The 14,492-nt window shown below is 39.5% G+C and overlaps 1 non-coding gene across 1 annotated transcript; it reads right to left on the reverse strand.

The window, feature by feature from the left end:
• Nucleotides 1-3,795: 3,795 nt before the first annotated feature.
• Nucleotides 3,796-3,901, reverse strand: LOC120105190 (small nucleolar RNA R71). Its single transcript, XR_005507560.2, has one exon. It is a non-coding gene; the product is annotated as a small nucleolar RNA R71 (small nucleolar RNA).
• Nucleotides 3,902-14,492: the final 10,591 nt, after the last annotated feature.

Consider the following 14,492-nt stretch of genomic DNA (forward strand, 5'->3'; position numbering starts at 1 on the left):
AGGCGCCGCCGGCCTCGACTTGGCCTCTCCCGAGCTCGCCGACCTCCCTTCGCGGGAGAAGAAAGAAGAAGAAAGAAAGGTGGGGAAGGAGAGGAAGTCGAGTGAAGAGAAGAGGAGGAGAAAGAAAAAGAAAGAAGAAAGAAAGGGAAGAAGGAAGAGAAGAGTCGGGAGAAGAAGAGAAGAAAAGAAAAGAAAAAGAAAGGAAAAGGAAAGAAAAGAAAAGAAAAGAAAAAGAAAAGGAAAGGAAAGAAAAGAAAAAGAAAAGAAAAAAAAAGAAAAAGATATATATATATATATATATATAAAGGGAGGGAGGTGATAAGTGCTGAATAATTTATAATTTAGTTATCTTTTCATAGCACTTATCAATGTTCTTAAACTGATAAATATATACTTTACCATGAAATTGAATAATCATTGAAATAAATTTAAATTATGATAAGAAGTAAATAATTCTTTTCTCAAAACAGACTCTAAATTTGTTCCTCTTCTGGTTGTAATCTTTCATGAAAACATATAAGGAGGAGATTGTGTTGACCCGGTTTAGTAACCTGATGGAGTTGTAATCAAGCTAAGGCTATGATTAAATAGGTTTTGATCCTGATTGGATAATTGTTCTTGTATGAGGAAAAATGTTTGATTGACCCTTTTTATTAAGTCACGGTTCTGCTTTTAGCCTTATTGAGTCCGGTCTGAAGTAGTTTAGCAAAAATTAAATTTAAACGACATTGGGCTCGAGAGTAAGTTCAAGCAAATCAACGATCATGACCCACCTCAAACCCAAAGTCAATTCCCAACCAATTCCTTACCTGCCTTCATATAAAATTTATAAATTTAAAAACACAAAAAAAAGAAAATAATGAATATAATAAAATAAATAAAAATAATTTCGGGGGATTCACTGTTCATATGAACAGTGTCCCGTGAAAACACTGTTCATATGAACAGTGTTACAAAAAAAAATTAACAAAACATAAGCCACTGTTCATCTTCTTCCCCGCAGTGCATCACGGCCGAGATTCGCGTCCTCCCTCCCGTTCCAGCCACGAGTCCCACGCGGTGCAGATCCTCCGCCTCTTCTTCCGTCCGTGACACGATCAGAATCCAGCTCCTTCCATGGCGCCTAATTGCAGCACCCTCTTCCGGAAACTCCCACACCCGGACTACAAGCTTGATCCAAGCCATCCGTGATCAAGGCAACGCAGCCATCTTCCTTCCTGCCTCTGCAACCACGGATCCATGTTCTCCACTCTTCCGGATCTCCAGCTCCTTTCAACGTCCCCGTGATCCCAGCGATCCTGCTTCCAAGTTTTAGCACCAGTCCAAGTTCCCAGCGTCCGTCTGCAGTGGTCCTCCAGCACCATTTCTTCCGCCGGTGATGCATCCCATGCTTCAAGCCTCCGCGTCTGCAAGCACTGTGATCCAAGGACCCAGCAGCTCTTCCGTGATTTCCTCCCGTCGATCAAGCTCCCATTTCTTCCGCCCGTTTCAAATGCAGCTGGTGATCCCACGGATTGACGCCCTCCTTCCGTTTCCAAATCCCAGCCCCCAAGCAATCGGATCCCCAGCAATCACGCATCCTCCCCCTCTCGATGCTTCAACGATTGATCTATAAAAGGGGGAGAGGGAAGAAACCAGAGGGGAGCTCGGTTCGAAAGAAAACAGGGGAGAGGCTCTGTTTCGGTGAAGAAGAAGAAGAAGAAAGCCGAGAGAAAGAAATAAAAAAAGAAGAGAGAGGGGAGGAGAGAGAATAGTTTGTGATATATTGGGAATAATGGGAGGTGAAGGCTTTCATTTGAAGATGGAAGGACATCCGGCCACCATGCGCGGCTGAACACCTAGTCTAGGGCTGGATGAAGCCCTAGCAATGTATCAGGGCATTGTAGTTCTTATTCTTTTAATTTTTTTTGGAGCTTGTTTAAATTCTTATTATCAATGAAAAATCCTTTTACTATGTTTAAACTTTGAGCATGCTATTTATTATTCATGTTTGCTAAAGTAGTCTAAGATGATCCATGCCTAGGAAGATGAGGTGTACTGCACCCTAGATTAGCATACTTAGGTAGACACTTCATGCTACATCGAAGATGGATCTTCCTAACACTCTTTATATTTTTATTTTAAAAGGCTTGTAGCCAAAATTGCATGCCTCTCCAAAAGACAAAAATTAAGAACACAATCCTTGATGCAATGCTATGTGGTGGATTCCAAACCCTAGATCTATTTACTCTGATAAATTCCAATCCGTACTCATAGTTTAATTTAGTTAAATCAAGTTAGCAAATCCTTCTTCTTGATTTATTTTTAAAAGAAAAATAACTTATTCTCCAATCCCCGTGGACCGACACCCGTAATCACTATCCTACAGGATACGTGCTATTGCGTGGTTTATTTTTGAAATTGAAAAGAACCGATCAATTTTTGGCGCCGTTGCCGGGGATTGCTAGCATAGTTATTTTTCCTATCATTAAAAAAAAATTAATTAATTAAAAAAAAACTTTCAAAAAAATATATATAAATAAAAAAAATTATTTTCTATTATTGTTACTTTTCTTATCTCTTTTTTTCTCTTCTACTATTTTTTTTAAAAAAATTTCTTTTGATCTTATTTGATCAGGAATCGAAGGAAAAATCTGGGATGATCAAAAAGAGAACTGCTGGAAAAGGAATGCTGTAGAGGTTTGCCTAAAAAAAAAATTAAATTGTTGGGGAAATTCCCTTTGGTAACCTCTAAACCTTTCTTATTTAAATTAAGTATTAGCTTGAAATTTTGTGGTGATTGTTTGATTTTAATTTCAGCAAAAGTGTGAATGCATGCCTGATACACATACACCAATTCATTTGCACTTAGTAAGGGCAATCACCCCAACAAGATAAGAGCCGGATTTCATCACCGGACTCTTGCCCAATTTAGGTGAACTCAATCTCACATAGTGTCACTTTAATTAAAATCAATTAGACATTGGCCCCTAGGGACATTCGAACTCAATAGGACGAAGATCACCGAAAGTTGCACCAATTTCGCTTTGTGGCTTAGTTGATGTCTAGGCAAGCTTTGTCCCTATAAGGGAGACAGTTCATCTGTTCGAGGCAAGTGGGTTTTAAGTGGGACCTTTGCGAACGCATCGTGACCCCTCCACTTACCTGGGAGCTTACCTGGTCAACTTGGTTCATTAGACCGGATTGGAGGCTTAGGTGCCCTCTTCAAACCAGTTAGGAGCTGTCTAGTGATTTTAGGACAAAGACTAGGATTGATATGCTTTTCTCTTTTATTGCATGCTTGATTGATCGAGTACTAGTGTATGCACGGTAGTCGTTCTAGAGTACGAAACCTATTACCTTTTGACCCTGAAATAGAACGAACCCTTAGGAACATTCGAGCTAAGATCAAAATATTAGGATCATCCCCACCTCTTAAGATGGCTGAAGAACAACCCAAACTCCTGAGGGAGTACTTTACTCCCACTATTTACACTTCCCCATCTTGCATTCGATTACCTGAGGTAGCAGCTGTACAATATGAAATAAAGTCTAGTGTGATCCAAATGCTCCCATCTTTTTATGGGCTCACCAACGAAGACCCATACAAACATTTAGATGAATTTCTTGAGATTTGCACCACTGTCAAGATTCAGAACTTCACTGATGATGCCCTGAAACTTAGGTTATTCCCCTTCTCCCTTAAAGATAGAGCCAAACAATGGCTGAATTCTTTAGAAGCTAACTCGATTCGTTCTTGGGATCAAATGCAACAAGAATTCCTTAAAAAATACTTTCCTATAGGAAGAACGAACCAGTTTAGACGTGCCATTACAAGCTTCTCCCAAACCGAGGGAGAAGAATTTCATGAAACTTGGGAGAGATTTCGGGACCTAATCCGTAAATGCCCTCATCATCAAATACCTAAGTGGCAGCTAGTGCAATGTTTTTATGACGGTTTGACTGAACGAAACCGTCAGATGATCGATGCTGCATGCGGGGGGACTTTCATGCTTCGAAATGAGCATGAAGCATGGCAACTATTTGAAAATCTTAATGAAAACTCTCTCCACCATGCTTCATGTTCTCGTCAAGCACCCCCGAATTTTCAAAGAAAAGGGGCCATTTGTGAAATAAGTCATTCTATGGACCTGTCTAGCAAGGTAGATGCATTGTCCCATAAGATTGACCAACTAATGATAGGAGGACATGTCGTTAGCTCTTCCCAAGCACAAGTATGTGCTATCTGTTCTAGCCCATCGCATCCTATTCATGAGTGCCCCTCAGCACCCCAATTCCCCGAACTCGTGCAAGAACACATCAATGCTGCCCAAACACAGCCCAGACCGGGTAATGACCCATTTTCCAATACATATAACCCGGGTTGGCGGAATCATCCAAATTTTTCTTGGAGGCAGCAAGCTTCGAATACTACCCAACCCTACTCCCAAAATTTTCAAAACCCTCAGAATTTTCATCTCTACCGTCCCTCAAATCAATTTCAACACCCTCCTCCTCCAACCCAAAGAAATACAGCCTTTGAGGAGAAGGTGTTGACTGCCCTTCAAGGTTTGGAGGCAAACACACAACTATTGCACTCTCACACGCAATCAATTGCTAAGCTAGAATCCCAAATGGGTCAACTAGCTAATGCATTAAACAAGCGAGAGGAAGGTAAGCTTCCAAGTCAACCAATGAGTAATCCTAGGGGACAATACGTGGCTCAAGAAACTCAACTAAATCATGAGCAAGCCAATGCTTTGACTACCCTAAGGAGTGGACGTATAATAGATAATAAGGTTGGGGAGGGTAACAATAAGGAAGGAGAAGAAGAGGAGAGGAATGTATCACATGAAAACCCAAAACCTTCTTCAGTTAGTCCACCATCTGCCACAACCCACATTCCAAAGGCCCCATTCCCTGAAGCACTTAATGCACCCACTCCCTTTGGCAAGAAGGGAACTTCACTAGAAGAGATGATGGAGGTTTTCAAACAAGTTAAAATCAACCTCCCACTCCTTGATGCCATCAAACAAGTTCCCTCCTATGCCAAATTTCTCAAAGACCTTTGCACCCAAAAGCGGAAATCTAGGACACATGTGCCTAAAAAGGTCCTCCTAACTGAGCAGGTGAGTTCCATTCTCCAACACAACACCCCTCCAAAGTTCAAAGATCCTGGTGCCCCCACTATTTCCTGTGTCATAGGAAATAACTCCATCGATCGAGCACTCTTAGATCTAGGGGCAAGTGTGAATCTTCTACCCTATTCAGTCTATGAAAAATTTGGGTTGGGTGAATTGAAACCTACCTCGGTATCTTTACAATTGGCTGATTGATCGGTGAAGATGCCAAAGGGGATGATTGAAGATGTTCTTGTCAAGGTAGACAAATTCTATTTTTCAGTAGACTTTATCGTCCTTGACATGGAACATGTGCCCAACCTTAAAAAACAAATCCCTGTCATTCTTGGTCGTCCCTTTTTAGCGACAGCCAATGCATGTATTAACTGTAGAACTGGGGCAATGGATATATCATTTGGGAACATGAAAATTAAGTTGAATGTGTTTCATGCCGCTGACCAACATGTGAGGGAAGACGAGTGTTGCCTAATTGACGAAATGGATGATCTTGTAGAGAACGCCCTTCCCTATATCTTAGCAAATGATCCCTTAGAGGCATGTTTGGCCCATTTTGACATTGACAACTTGATATAGACAAGGCCGTAGAAGAAGTTAACATCTTACTCGATAATCAATCCCCTATGAGTTCCCTTCCTTGGAAGATCCAACCTGAACCTCTCCCCCCCATTGCTAGCACACCACTTTGTCCTTCCATTGATTCTCCACCTAAACTTGAGTTGAAGCCACTTCCGACAAATCTTAAGTATGCCTTTCTAGGACCAGAAGATAGCCTCCCTGTAATCATCGCAGCCAACTTATCTACTGAACAGGAGGGTAAACTTTTAAGGGTGCTAGAAGAGAATAAACATGCCATAGGATGGTCTGTAGCCGATTTGAAAGGGGTTGACCCCTCTGTTTGCATGCATCGAATTCATCTCGAAGATGATGCAAAGCCCACCCGAGAAATGCAAAGAAGACTCAATCCTAACATGAAGGAGGTAGTCAAGAAAGAAGTGGTGAAGTTATTAGATGCCGGAATCATTTATCCAATTTCTGATAGTAAGTGGGTGAGTCCGACACAAGTGGTACCCAAGAAATCAGGTATCACTGTGGTTGAAAATACGGAAGGAGAATTAATACAAACACGCACAACCACGGGTTGGCGCGTGTGCATTGACTATAGAAAACTTAATTCAATGACTAGGAAGGACCATTTCCCTCTACCTTTCATAGATCAAATTTTGGAACGGTTGGCTGGTCAAGGTTTCTACTGCTTCTTAGATGGTTATTCTGGATATAACCAAGTACCTGTCTACCCGGACGACCAAGAGAAAACCACCTTTACTTGCCCATTTGGGACATTTGCATATAGGAGGATGCCTTTTGGGCTATACAATGCACCCGCAACTTTTCAACGATGCATGATGGCCATTTTTTCAGATATGGTGGAAAACTTTCTAGAAGTATTCATTGATGATTTCTCAGTTTTTGGCCTATCTTTTGACGATTGTCTGGACAATTTGACCTTAGTTTTGAAAAGATGTAAGGAGACCAACCTAGTATTAAGTTGGGAAAAGAGCCATTTCATGGTTCAAGAAGGCATAGTTTTAGGACACGTCGTGTCCAAGAGGGGCATTGAAGTAGATAAAGCCAAAGTCGATCTTATTTCCAATCTCCCCCCACCCAAAACTGTGAAACAAATCCGATCATTCCTTGGCCATGCTGGTTTCTACCATCGCTTCATTCAGGATTTCAGTAAGATTTTCAAACCCTTGTGCAATCTTCTGGCCAAGGACACTCCCTTTGTCTTTGATAAAGCATGCGAGGAGGCATTTGAAAATCTTCGCTCGAAATTGACCACTGCACCTATCATACGGCCCCCTAATTGGACCCTTCCATTTGAATTAATGTGTGACGCATCCGACTATGCCATTGGGGCAGTTTTAGGGCAACGGCTAGATAAGGTACCTCATGTCATCTACTACGCTAGTAAAGCACTCTCAGATGCACAATTGAACTACACCACCACTGAGAAAGAATTGCTAGCTGTAGTATTCACGCTAGACAAGTTTCGATCTTACCTATTAGGATCCAAGGTTACCGTATTCACTGATCATGCTGCCCTTCGACACCTTCTTGCAAAGAAGGACACCAAACTCCGTCTGATTCGATGGATTCTTTTACTACAAGAATTTGATCTAGAAATTCGTGACAAGAAAGGAACTGCAAATGTCATAGCAGACCACTTATCTAGGATTCTTCTTGAGCCCTCTAAGAATACCTCACCCTTACATGATGCTTTCCCAGATGAACAATTATTTGGGGTACAAGGAATGAAAACGCCATGGTTTGCAAATATAGTAAATTACCTTGCCATAGGACGAATTCCTGATGATTGGTCAACTCAAGACAAGAACCGATTCTTCTCACAAGTAAAGTTCTATTATTGGGATGATCCCGATCTATTCAAGTATTGTCCCGATCAAGTAATCCGTCGATGTGTCCCCGAATGCGAATTTCAAAGTATTCTTTCATTCTGCCATTCACAAGCTTGTGGGGGACATTTTGGGGGTAGAAAAACTGCAGCAAAAGTTTTATAGAGTGGATTTTATTGGCCCACTCTTTTCAAAGATGCCCATAACTTTTGCCAAACTTGTGAACGGTGCCAACGGATGGGTACCATCTCCCATAGAGATATGATGCCTCTCAATCCTATTTTAATTGTAGAAATATTTGATGTCTGGGGTATTGACTTTATGGGCCCTTTCCCACCATCCTTTGATTTCGAATATATTCTTGTAGGGGTTGATTATGTTTCAAAATGGGTAGAAGCTGTCGCCACCAAAACTAATGACCACAAGGTTGTGATTAAATTTTTACATGAAAACATCTTTTGTCGTTTTGGCACACCCCGAGCCATCATCAGTGATGGGGGATCTCATTTTTGCAACCGGTCTTTCGAGGCTTTGGTTCGCAAATATAACATCACCCACAAAGTTGCTACCCCATACCATCCCCAAACAAGTGGACAAGTCGAGGTGTCCAATAGGGAGTTAAAACACATCTTAGAAAAAACGGTACGTCCCGATAGAAAAGATTGGTCTCAAAGGATAAATGATGCACTCTGGGCCTATTGTACTGCCTACAAAACTCCTATTGGCATGTCTCCCTACCGATTAGTTTTTGGAAAAGCTTGTCACTTACCGGTAGAACTTGAACATAGAGCTTTCTGGGCTATCAAAAAGTTTAACTTAGATATGGCAGTAGCTGGTTCTCAGAAAACTCCAACTAAGTGAACTTGAAGAATTGCGCAATGAGGCTTATGAAAATGCTAAAATTTATAAAGCAAGGACTAAGGCTTTTCATGATAAAAATATTAACCGTAAGTCCTTCGAACCTGGTCAAAAGGTTTGGCTGTTCAATTCAAAGTTGCGACTCTTCCCGGGTAAACTTCGCTCTAGGTGGGATGGACCATTCGTAGTGAAAAAGGTTTTTCCTTATGGTGCAGTAGAGATCCAACACCTCAATGGTGGACATATTTTAAAAGTCAATGGTCAAAGGTTAAAACCTTATGTGGACTGTGTTACCGATGGGCAATTGATCGAATCCCTTAATTTGACGAACCCTATTTATCAAAATAATTAAAGATGCACCATATCTGGCTGAAGACAATAAACTTAGCGCTTGTTGGGAGGCAACCCAATTCTCTTAGATTTCTTTAAACATTGAGGACAATGTTAGGTTTAGGTTTGGGGGTATTTTTAAGTATTTTTAATCATTTTTTGTTTTGTTTGCATCTCTTGCATTCGTTTTCACTTCATAACGCCAGGTTTATCAAAATAAATAAAAAATAAAAAAAATATCTTTTAAAAAAAATGTGTTCATTTTCATTTTTTATAAAATAATAATAATAATAATAAAAATTTAAAAAAATTTTTTTGTTTTTAAAAAACCTCATTTCTATACATTAATGCGAGAATGCTAAACACACAAGGTATATAAAATCTAAAAAGCCCAATGACTAGTCGGAAGTAATACAAATTTAAGTTCTTTTCATTAAGTCTCTCTTAGGGAGTTGTAAGCTAATTAATACTTCGGAATTTCACTACACACTGGCCGACACTTCTAAGGTCTAGGCTCGACATTATATTGATAGTATAGTAGCAACCTTGGACCCTGATGAATCATACTTATCTAATCCAAAAAAAAAAAATCATCAATAATAATGGATTTAGTCAGGAACATCGAAAAGGGCTACCTATTGTCAAAGGTCAGGTGGGCTTGTGATGAGGACTCTGAGCATAAGTCCGTAGGGGAGTCTTGATGCCCGACACCTTATACCAACTGGTGTGAGAGTTGTCGACTGATTGCTCGTTACACGGAGAAATCACAAGAGTAAAAGTGCACAATATATATATAAAAAGAAAAAAAAACTCTGTATTGACCTTGAAAAAGACAATAGTGTGAAAGCCGTCGTTGTAAAAATTCGAGTAAACTGGAATATTACAGATAAAGCCTGTGAGGTACTAAAGTAAATATCCACAACTCTCGAAATCCTGCAGATAAAATGATTTTGAATCAGTGAACAGGTCCTTTCGACCAATCCTTGGAAACTACTAGTCTTTGCAATATTTTGTTGATCCGAACCCTTAGCTTGTGTACGGTCCAGATTTCACCAAGCACTCTAGTATAAATAAGTCTTACAACTCCCTAACGGAAACTTAATGACTTCAACTTGAATTGCATCTTGACCTAGGATTTGGGCTGACTTAGTAAATAAAACCATGTGTGCTTTGAAATTCTTATCATTTATGTATCTTAAATTTGATTAAAAAAAAAATTAATAATAACAATAATGATAAATGATTTATTGAAGTTTGTGCGTATCTTCACTGAAAATCCTCACGAGACTACAACTCGTCCACTAGGGTAACCTAGGGGTTTAAAGCCTTGTTACATATGGTAAATGTAACCGCGATGCCTGCGAAAGTGAGTTAAAATTCTTCTTTTCTAGTTTTATTTTGCTCGAGGACTAGCAAAACATAGGTTTGGGGGTGTGATAAGTGCTGAATAATTTATAATTTAGTTATCTTTTCATAGCACTTATCAATGTTCTTAAACTGATAAATATATACTTTACCATGAAATTGAATAATCATTGAAATAAATTTAAATTATGATAAGAAGTAAATAATTCTTTTCTCAAAACAGACTCTAAATTTGTTCCTCTTCTGGTTGTAATCTTTCATGAAAACATATAAGGAGGAGATTGTGTTGACCCGGTTTAGTAACCTGATGGAGTTGTAATCAAGCTAAGGCTATGATTAAATAGGTTTTGATCCTGATTGGATAATTATTCTTGTATGAGGAAAAATGTTTGATTGACCCTTTTTATTAAGTCACGGTTCTGCTTTTAGCCTTATTGAGGCCGGTCTGAAGTAGTTTAGCAAAAATTAAATTTAAACGACATTGGGCTCGAGAGTAAGTTCAAGCAAATCAACGATCATGACCCACCTCAAACCCAAAGTCAATTCCCAACCAATTCCTTACCTGCCTTCATATAAAATTTATAAATTTAAAAACACAAAAAAAAAGAAAATAATGAATATAATAAAATAAATAAAAATAATTTCGGGGGATTCACTGTTCATATGAACAGTGTCCCGTGAAAACACTGTTCATATGAACAGTGTTACAAAAAAAAAATAAACAAAACATAAGCCACTGTTCATCTTCTTCCCCGCAGTGCATCACGGCCGAGATTCGCGTCCTCCCTCCCGTTCCAGCCACGAGTCCCACGCGGTGCAGATCCTCCACCTCTTCTTCCGTCCGTGACACGATCAGAATCCAGCTCCTTCCATGGCGCCTAATTGCAGCACTCTCTTCCGGAAACTCCCACACCCGGACTACAAGCTTGATCCAAGCCATCCGTGATCAAGGCAACGCAGCCATCTTCCTTCCTGCCTCTGCAACCACGGATCCATGTTCTCCACTCTTCCGGATCTCCAGCTCCTTTCAACGTCCCCGTGATCCCAGCGATCCTGCTTCCAAGTTTTAGCACCAGTCCAAGTTCCCAGCGTCCGTCTGCAGTGGTCCTCCAGCACCATTTCTTCCGCCGGTGATGCATCCCACGCTTCAAGCCTCCGCGTCTGCAAGCACTGTGATCCAAGGACCCAACAGCTCTTCCGTGATTTCCTCCCGTCGATCAAGCTCCCATTTCTTCCGCCCGTTTCAAATGCAGCTGGTGATCCCACGGATTGACGCCCTCCTTCCGTTTCCAAATCCCAACCCCCAAGCAATCAGATCCCCAGCAATCACGCATCCTCCCCCTCTCGATGCTTCAACGATTGATCTATAAAAGGGGGAGAGGGAAGAAACCAGAGGGGAGCTCGGTTCGAAAGAAAACAGGGGAGAGGCTCTGTTTCAGTGAAGAAGAAGAAGAAGAAAGCCGAGAGAAAGAAATAAAAAAAGAAGAGAGAGGGGAGGAGAGAGAATAGTTTGTGATATATTGGGAATAATGGGAGGTGAAGGCTTTCATTTGAAGATGGAAGGACATCCGGCCACCATGCGCGGCTGAACACCTAGTCTAGGGCTGGATGAAGCCCTAGCAATGTATCAGGGCATTGTAGTTCTTACTCTTTTAATTTTTTTTGGAGCTTGTTTAAATTCTTATTATCAATGAAAAATCCTTTTACTATGTTTAAACTTTGAGCATGCTATTTATTATTCATGTTTGCTAAAGTAGTCTAAGATGATCCATGCCTAGGAAGATGAGGTGTACTGCACCCTAGATTAGCATACTTAGGTAGACACTTCATGCTACACCGAAGATGGATCTTCCTAACACTCTTTATATTTTTATTTTAAAAGGCTTGTAGCCAAAATTGCATGCCTCTCCAAAAGACAAAAATTAAGAACACAATCCTTGATGCAATGCTATGTGGTGGATTCCAAACCCTAGATCTATTTACTCTGATAAATTCCAATCCGTACTCATAGTTTAATTTAGTTAAATCAAGTTAGCAAATCCTTCTTCTTGATTTATTTTTAAAAGAAAAATAACTTATTCTCCAATCCCTGTGGACCGACACCCGTAATCACTATCCTACAGGATACGTGCTATTGCGTGGTTTATTTTTGAAATTGAAAAGAACCGATCAGGAGGTGGTTTACGGGTATGAACCCAAACTCGGGGTGCTAGGCACTTCTGTAGGGTCGGCCATGAAAGGATGTTAAAATTTAAGTTATATATATATGTAGATACACATTGTGATGAATTTTTTTAAAAAAATATGATTTTTAGATATTAGGTTCTGCGAGAAATTTGCATAATTAATTGGATTTGTTGTGGATCGCGCTCGCAAGGTAAGTGATGTAACTTCTTTACTAGATTTATTGGTAAACTATATATGTTTTATGAATCGAATTATTCGTGATTACGAATTTGATGCATGGGTTATATGTATATTTTTAGAATATTGTATGACTCTGATTGAACATATTTGTTTCTGATTTGGATTGTGTTTGATTGCTCTGACATTATACCTTTCGGTTTGAAACACTGAACATAATGTGAGAAAAAATAATAACTTGAAATAGATTTAGACTCGCAGTCGGGCTATGTTGAGGACCCTGCCAATAGGGGCGAATACATTGGTATCGCAAGAAGATTAGTCGGTGATATGACCCTGCCACAGGGAATATGTGGTCGTAGTTCCTGACTATTGAGTTGAATCTGATAAATTGAAAGAAATTAAGATATGAACGATATTTGGTTTTGACACTGCATGTTTTTATGACTGAAAAATGAAATAGAGAACTAATTGAACTTCGACCTGGCTATATTGAGGATCCCGCTAATAGAGGCAGTTACGTTGGCAATTGACTGTCATAAAGGACTCACCACAAGAAGATTAGTCGGTGTTTATGATCCTGACACAGGGAACATGTGGTCATAGTACAGGATCGACAAGATAAATTGAATATGTGAAAGAATTTCAAAACCGTGAAAAGAATCTTAAGAATTTAAGAAATATTTGACTTGTATCTTAGAACTGCATGTATATTTATTTTCTACATATTGTTGCTTTATTTATCTAGCTAGAGTGTTCATTACTTACTGGGCTGTTTAGCTCATTATAAAATTTCTTGATGTTTTATAGATTTCGAAAACTAGTCTATTGGGGTTCCAAAATGGGGGAGGGACTAGAAGGATTATGCCGCAAGTTATCTTAGATTAGGGTTATTTAAGTTGAACTGTTATCTTGGACATTCATTATGATTGTTGGACATTGCAAGATTTTGTTATTTTAAGAACTAAGTGTTGTATGCTGGTAAATTATTGTTTCGCTGCGTATTTAGAACTGTGAGACTTTATGACTTGAGTTAGTCAATGGAATAAGATTGCATTTATGTAGTTAAATTATTTTCAGATTTATATAATTGAGATGTTGGTTAAGATGCCTTGCATGCTCGTGGGGAGAGTTTCCTACGGGTATACGGCGGTTGGCGCGGACCCCCATCTTGCGATCTCGGGCTGGAGGCGTGACAAGAACAAAAATAAGTATAATGAAAAAGAAACATAAGATAATGAAATGATGCAAAGTGAAAAAGGATATATAAGGACAAAACTAGACTGAATTAAGAACTAAGCCACCAAAAACCTTGTATTGTATAGAGTGATTTTAACTTTAGTAAAGCAACATTAAAACTTTGTAAGGGCCAGTCTTTTAGCAGTCCCTTTGCAAATTTTCAGTTTCCATTATTCACATTCATAAATGATTGCTCGTGTTAACTAGTTTGTTGGTAAAGTCTTTTATGTGGATATAAGAGATCTAGGTTCAATCTTGTTCTTTTTTTGATTTCCATACGAGCTTCTATAGTCCTAGGAATGCACTTTGCTCTTTTGAAGACAAGTTATCTAGTTGTTCCAATTTCTATGGAGCAAAAACTCTACAGTTCTTCCATGAATCCCATATATAAAAATATTTCTATTCATTGTAATAATGAGAAAGCCAAAGCATGCTTCGAGATACTTCTAGAAGCAAACAACAATAGAATCCATTGATAAGTATGGTTCAATAAGAATGATGGTGCACCTATTTTGGGGGCCGAGAAGAAGGTGAGGGTAGAGACGATGGAGGGAATAAGGATGAGGGAGGCAGAATGATTGTGCTCTAGCGAGGAGACTAGGTGAAGCCTCAAAGGGTGATACTGAGCGGCAGATGGGGAGAGTGCGAGGCGAGAGCATGAAAGGATGATTAGGGGCTACTAAGGGCACTAGGGTTGTTGAAGTGAATTGAACTACTGAAGCCTAAACTAGATGATGTGGTGAACTGTATATATATATAGATGGGTTGGTTCAGTTTAAGTTGATTTTTTTTTTAAATTTAA

This window comes from Phoenix dactylifera, chromosome 5 (genome assembly GCF_051530095.1).
Source record: "Phoenix dactylifera cultivar Ajwa chromosome 5, Ajwa_hap1_PhDact_Kaust_v1.1, whole genome shotgun sequence".
Taxonomy (NCBI): Eukaryota; Viridiplantae; Streptophyta; class Magnoliopsida; order Arecales; family Arecaceae; genus Phoenix; species Phoenix dactylifera.